This window comes from Pteropus vampyrus, unplaced genomic scaffold, assembly GCF_000151845.1.
Source record: "Pteropus vampyrus isolate Shadow unplaced genomic scaffold, Pvam_2.0 Scaffold156, whole genome shotgun sequence".
Lineage (NCBI taxonomy): Eukaryota > Metazoa > Chordata > Mammalia > Chiroptera > Pteropodidae > Pteropus > Pteropus vampyrus.
The window spans coordinates 2,852,284-2,859,749 of NW_011888937.1; positions in this window are offsets into that span (position 1 = coordinate 2,852,284).

A 7,466-nucleotide genomic window follows, 5' to 3' on the forward strand; every position below is an offset into this window, starting at 1 on the left:
TGTTCTGTTGGGTTTTTATGGAGGCTTCATTATGTATTCATTATTGACTAAGTCATTGGCCATTGGTAACTGAGGCTACCTCAAGCCCCTCTCCCCTCCCTGAAAATCAGGGGATGGGGCTGAAATGTTCAACCCTGTAGCCACATGGTTGGCTCCTCCTGAAAACCAGTACCTATCATTAGGTGGGGGCCAAAAGCCACTTCTTTAATATAATGAGAAACAATTGTTGCTTTTAATCACTTAATAAATTTCAAGAGATTTGGAAGCTCTGAGTCAGAAACTGTGAATGAAGACCAAAATATATCTGAGAAATATATCAGAATTTGGTCATCATTAAGGTGACCAGATTATATTTCTTATAAATCACAATATCACAGAGATAAAATGGGAGATGATACTAATAGTGTTTCTTTGAAACATGCAGTTTACAGTGACTGGGAAACTTTTCCGGGTTGTTTCTGCTACTGAGAGAAATAGGAAACTGCATTATAAAATTTTGCCAATATACCCCTTTCTGAGCTAATGGCAATACTTTGCTTTTCATTGATCTCATTTTTTTTCATTGTCAGTTCACATTTTCAACCCTGCATTCTCGGCTTTATTTTGTTTGGTCTCATTTTCATTTGCTTATTTGTCTAGCATTATCGTCAATTCATATTTATTGATAATAAATAATCTAGGGGTATGAATGAGGTATAATGAAGTTTTCAGAAGTGTTTTATAAGAGCTTACTACTTGAAGAAGATATACATAGTGACTGAGACACTTCTGAATCTAGTTAAGTTACTAATTCCCTGAATCTAATATAGTTACCTGGCCCTCTACTAACAAAAAGAATTCCGATTACAGTATAGCATAGGGAAGGTAAATAGAGAAAACCGCTCATGATAGGACTTAAAAACAGTGGCAGATACCTTAAATGATGATTTTGGTGGTTAACTTGAACTTGCAAAATGAAGCAGTTATGTGATCTCCAGAAATCTGAATTTACAGTTGCCGCAGTAAACATCTGAATTAACTAATTTAGCAGTAGATTCTAGCTTAGGAGTGCCCAAAGTTATCTCTATAACATGACTACCACATCTAATTATTTGTAATGTAGTGATAGAATTTTTTAATAATATACTGAAGAAGATTATTTTGATAGCTAACTAAGAACCTCATTAGGAAAAATTTACTGTTCTATTTATTCAGTTTAAAATTATAAGTTAACACCTAGCTGAGTCAAAATGCAAAAGAGGCACATTGCATTATTTCAGAATGAAAGGTTATGTTTTACTTAGAAAAGCCCAAGTGAACTCAAATGTGACCGTGTATAAATGATAGAAAATTACCCTATTAGAATGATTTATAATAATTACAGCAATTTAAATTACTTTTAAATGAGTCTTTGGGGATTGGCATTCAGTATCTTTTCTAAATTTAGAGATTTTGAAGTAAGAAATTAATATAGTAAATAAAGAATCAAAATCTCTTACATATGGTTTATTTTGTTTTTCAAGATTCTCAGGTATATATAAATTTGGGAGTAGCAAATATGTTTAAAATGAGAATTTTTAGATTTTAGAAAAGCTATATCAAAAATAAGATAATGGTTACTTCAGTAAAGATGAGATATGAGTCAAATGACCTTGTACATTGGAATTTTCTCTTTTGTGCCTAATTTTAAAGGATAGCAATCTCAAGCAATGGAAGATAGATAGGCTGTAGGTTGACATATTGCTTGACACAAACAACATTGTGTTATTTATTCAAAAACATATAAAATAAATAAACATGTTTTATTGGTCATATTGCTCCAATTTTATGTATCTTTGAAAGATCTATGAAATTTAGATATTTTGATGTAATGGTTGATGTATAAAACAAATTTTATTAAGATGATTTATTTAGAAAGTAGAGATGCCTTTTGCAATGTAGATGTAGTTTTTGAACAAAAAATCAGAATCCTAAATCTGAGATTTAAAATTAAGTTATTGTTAAAATAATAAATTTATAGATTCTGGTGAGCATTAACTATTGGAGATAGTAACTGAAATAAACGATGAACAAGATGCCATATCTATTAGCTTTTACTTATAAAAATATATACCATTATTCTTCATTGGACAATGAAGAATAATGGTATATATTTTTACTTTGCTCCCTATAAAGAATAATGGTATATATTTTTACTTTGCTCCCTATAAAAGGTGAAAAAGATAAAAACAAAATCAAAGCAAGCAACCAAACAAACAAAATTGGTGACTTTAACTTATTTTTTCAAGATTCCATCCACTCTTTTTTCATGTCCCCAGTAAACAACAAATTATAGGCATTAAAATAATGTAATAGCTTAATAACTTGTATCTTTGTCTCTGGTCCCGTTATTTAATCCACCCTCAATATATCTTTCCAAATAATCTTTCTGAAATGCTATTTGGAGTGTGTTAATTCTATGGTTAAAATAATTCAATAAATAGTGTTGATAGGATAAAACCAAACCACTTTTTTGGGATTAAAATATTTTTCTCGTGAATCAACAATCTTGCTCACTTAACTATTTTTATCCTGTCCACTAATACATCTCATACAATATACTCCCTAATACTTAAACTTATTAACCATCCTTTAGACTGTGTTTTCTATTTGAGATCCTACTTATTTTTTCCTCCTTTTTTTATTTCTATTTTAAGGAAAAAATTGTTTATTTACTTATTTATTATTTTTTTAATTTTATTTTTCAATTAGAGTTAACATTCAGTATTATTTTATATTAGGTGTACAGCATAGTGGTTAGACATTTATATAATTTACAAAGTGATCCCTCCAATAAGTGTAGTACCCACCTGGCACTGTACATAGTTATTACCATATTATTGACTATATTATTGACTATATTCCCTATGCTATATCACATATCATGTGACTATTTTGTGATGAGTAATTTGCACTTATTAATCTCTTTACTTTTTTTAACCCAGACTCCAAACTGCAGTGAACATAAAGGTGAATATATCTTTTTGAATTAATATTTTGTTTTCACTTGAATAAATATCCAGAAATGCATTTGCTGGATCATAGCGTAGTACTATTTAATTTTTTGAGAAACCTGCATACCGTTTTTTATACTGGCTGTAGCAATTTACGATTCCACCTAAAGCACACGAAGGTTCCCTTTTCTCCGTATGCACACCGATATTTGCCTTTTGTTGATTTATTGATAACGGCCTTTTTGACAGATGGTGAAGTGATATGTCATTGGTTTTTATTTGCATTTCTCTGATGATTACTGATGATGAGCATCCTTTGATGTGTCAATTGGTTATCTGTAATTAGAGAAATGCCTATTTAGGTCCTCTGCTCATTTTTTAATTGGATTGTTTTTTGGTATTGAATTGCATGAGTTTGTTATAAATTTTGGATATTAAACACTTATAAGATGTATCATGGGCAAATATCTTCTCTCATTCAGTAGGTTGTTGTTTTATTTTGTTGATGGTTTCCTTTGTTGTACAAAACCTTTTTAGTTTAATGTAGTCCTACTTCTTTATTTTTATTTTTGGTTAACTTGCCGAGAAGATATATCAAATATATATATATATATATATATATATATATATATATATATATATATATATATGTTACTAAGAGCAATATTACTAAAGCAAAGTTTATTGATATGGTTTCTTCTAGGAATTTTATGGTTTGAGATCTTACATTTAAGCTTTTAACCCACATTGAGTTTATTTTTGTATATGGTGGAAGACACTGGTCTAGTTTCTTTTATTTGTTTGTTTGTTTGTTTATTTATTTATTTATTGCATATATCTGTCCAGTTTTCCCAACATCATTTGTTGAATAGACTGTCTTTACCCCATTGTACATTTTTGCCTTCTTTCTCATAAATTAAATGACCATACAGATGTAGATTTATTTCTGAGATTCTATCCTCTTCCATTGATCTATATGTCTGTTATGCCAGTATCATGATGTTTTGATCACTAGTACCTTGTTATATAGTTTCATATCAGGTAGCATATTACCTCTAAATTTTTTCTTTTTAGTCATAAATAGATGCTGGGTTTTAGCAAATGCTTTTTCTGCATCTACTGATCTGATCATATAATTTTTATCTTTCAATTTGTTAATGTGGTATATCACATTATCTAACAATCACTGAACAATCTTGATAACAATCAGATAACAATCACTGAAACAATCTTGCATCCCAGGAATAAATCCCACCAGATGACAGTGTATGATCTTTTTAATGTATTGCTGAATTCAGTTTTTGGCATATAATTGCTGATAATATTTCCTTATAATCCTTTGTATTTCTGTGGAGCCAGTTTTCACTTCTCTTTGATTTTTGATTTTATTAATTTGGATCCTGTCTTTTTTTCTTGATGAGTCTGGTTAAAGGTTTATCAATTTTGATTATCCTTTCAAAGAACTAGCATTTGGTTTCATTGATCTTTTGTATTTTTTTTAAACTCTATTATGTTTAATACCACTTTAATTTTTATTATTTCCTTCCTTCTACTCACTTTGGGATTTGTTTGTTCTTCTTTTTCTAGTTCCTTTAGGTCTGAGGTTAGATTATTTATTTGAGATACTTCTTGTTTCTTGAGGTAGATCTGTAATGCTATAAATTTTTCTTTTAGGATTGCTTTCACTGTGTCCCATAGATTTTGGGTCATTCTGTCTTTATTTTCATTTGTCTCAAGGTGCCTTTTGAGTTTTTTCTTGATCTCATTGTTAACCCATTCATCATTGTTTAGTATCATGTTATTTAGCGTCCATGCTTTTGTATGTTTTTCAGTTTTTTTCTTATAATTGATTTCTGGTTTCATACCATTGTGCTCAGAGAAGAGGCTTGATATGATTTCAATCTTCTTAAATTTACTGAGACTTGTCTTGTGGCCTAACGTAGTCTACCTTGAAAAATGTTTAATGTGCACTTGAGAAAGGTGTATATACTGCTTTGAGGTGACACACTCTAAAAATATCAATTAAATCCATCTGGTCTACTGTGTCATTTAAGGTGACTGTTTCCTTGTGGACTTTCTGTCTGAGAGTTCTGTTTGTTAGTGTCAATGGAGGTTAAAATCTTCTACTATGACTGTATTACTGTCTATCTCTCCCTTTATGTCATCACTATTGGCTTATATATTTAGATTCTCTTGTGTTGGGTGTATAAATATTTAATAGAGTTATATCTTCTTCTTGTATTGATTCTTTTATCATTAGGTAATGTCCCTCTTTGTCTCTGATAATCACCTTTGTTTTAAGGTCTATTTTGTCTAAGTATTGTACCTCAACTTTTTAAAAAAGAATTCCATTTGCGTGAAATATTTTTTTCATCCCTTTACTTTCAGTCTGTGTGTGTCTTTTGATCTGAAGTGGGTCTCTTGTAGACAGCATAAGTATAAGTCTTGTTTTATTATTCATTCAGTTACTCTATGTCTTGTGATTGGAGCATTTAATTCATTTACACTTAAAGTGATTATTGATAGGTACATAGTTATCGTCATTTTATTATTTGTAGTTATGGTCTTTTTTCCCCTCTTCTTCTTTTTAAAGAAGTCTCTTTAACATTTCCTGTAATTCCTTTAGCTTTTTCTTCTATGGGAAGCTCTTTATTTCACCTTTAATTTTAATTGATAGCCTTGCTGAGTAATAGCGTAGTCTTGGTTGTAGCTCCTTGCTTTTCATATGTTGAGAAATCAGCTGACATTATAATGAGAGTACCCTTGTAAGTAGCTGCCTTTCTCTTGCTGCTTTTACGATTCTCTCTTTGACTTTAACTTTTGCCATTTTAATTATGATGTGTTTTGGTGTGAGTCTGTTTGAGACTCTCTGTGCTTCCTGGACTTATAGATCTATTTTGTTCACCAGGTTAGGAAATTTTTCAGTCATTATTTCCTCATATAAGTTCTCAATCCCTTGCTTTCTCTTTTCCTCTTCTGGTATCCTTATGATAGGAATGTTGTTATGCTTGATGTTGTCCCAGAGGTCCCTTAAACTATTCCCATTTTTTCCCTTGTTGCTGTTCTGAGTGGGTGTTTTCTGCTACCTTGTCTTCCAAATAGCTGATTCAATTCTCTATCTAATCTATTATTGATACCTTCTAGTGTATTTTTCATTTCAGTTATTGTATTCTTTATTTCTGACTGGCTCTTCTTTATAGTTTCTATGTCCTTTTTATGCTTACTATCTCTTTGTTGAAGTTCTCCCATGTTCACTGAGCTTCCTTAGAACCATAACCAGTGTTTTGAACTCTGCATCTGGTAAGTTGCTTGCTTCCATTTAAATTAGTTTTTGTTTTGTTTTGTTTTTTAATTTCTTCCTGTTCTTTTATTTGAAACATGTTTCTTTGTTTTCCCATTCTGGCTGCCTCCCTGTGTTTGTTTCTGTGTATTAGGTAGGTCTGCTATGTCTCTCATCTTGGCTGGATGGCCTTATATAGTAGGTGTCCTGAGTGGCCCAGTGATCAGTTTTCCTAATCACCTGAGCCAGGTGCTCTGGGAGTGTCCCTTATGTAAGTTGTGTGTGCTTGAGCCTTGATTGCTATTGGCATGTCAGTGGGTAGGATTGACTCTCAGGCTTACTGGCTGTGAGAATTGGCCACACCTATATCACATGATCTACTGTGTGGGGTTGACCTTACAGAATGGGGTTTGCCTCAGCAGGCTCACATGCCTATTGAGACCACTTTTTGGGTGTATCATTTATAAAGCTATTTAAGTGGTACTCTGTTGAGGTCTAATGCCAGCCGTTAGGTATATTGATTCTAAACCCCCCTTGGGAGGGGCTTCCATACAGGCCAATGTTGACTACTGCCTGTGACCTGCCCAGTGCTACCTCGTAGGAGCTACAAAGCTATTCATGATTGGATGTTGCCTGTTCTGAGCCTGGAGGCACATGGGAGAGGCCATGCAGTGAACTGAGGCTGGCTGCCATGAGTACAGGGACTGAAGCAATTCAGTAAAAGGCTCAGGACATGCCTCAGTTGGAGGCTGCCTTCTGGCTGCTTATAAGGCTTAGCAGCTAAATAAGTCTTAGACTGTATGTGCATTAGATGTCTTAGGGTCTTAGAGAGTCACCAAATGGGACCAGTGGTGTTTCCCAGATTAGTGCAGATTTATATTTGTTGCCAGTGCTGAACCTGTGGCCACTCACAAAAGTTTTGGCTCACACTGAGGCCAGCCACTGCCCAACTTGAGTCTTCAGACCCCTAAGATCTGTTCAAAATATACTGCAGCTTGGGCTGAGGCCGTTTGCCCACCTCTGAAAGTATCTCCAAAGGTGATTGAGTCCAGCAATCAACAATTGCTGTCAAAGGAATTTCCACTGAAAGCACAGGGTGGGACTGGTTGCTTAGCAATGAAATTGCCACCAGCAATTTGGGAGTGGGGTGGGGCCAGGTCTCAGAGAATCACCCCAGTGGAGCAAGCAGAGTTCACCAAGCCAATGCAGATTCA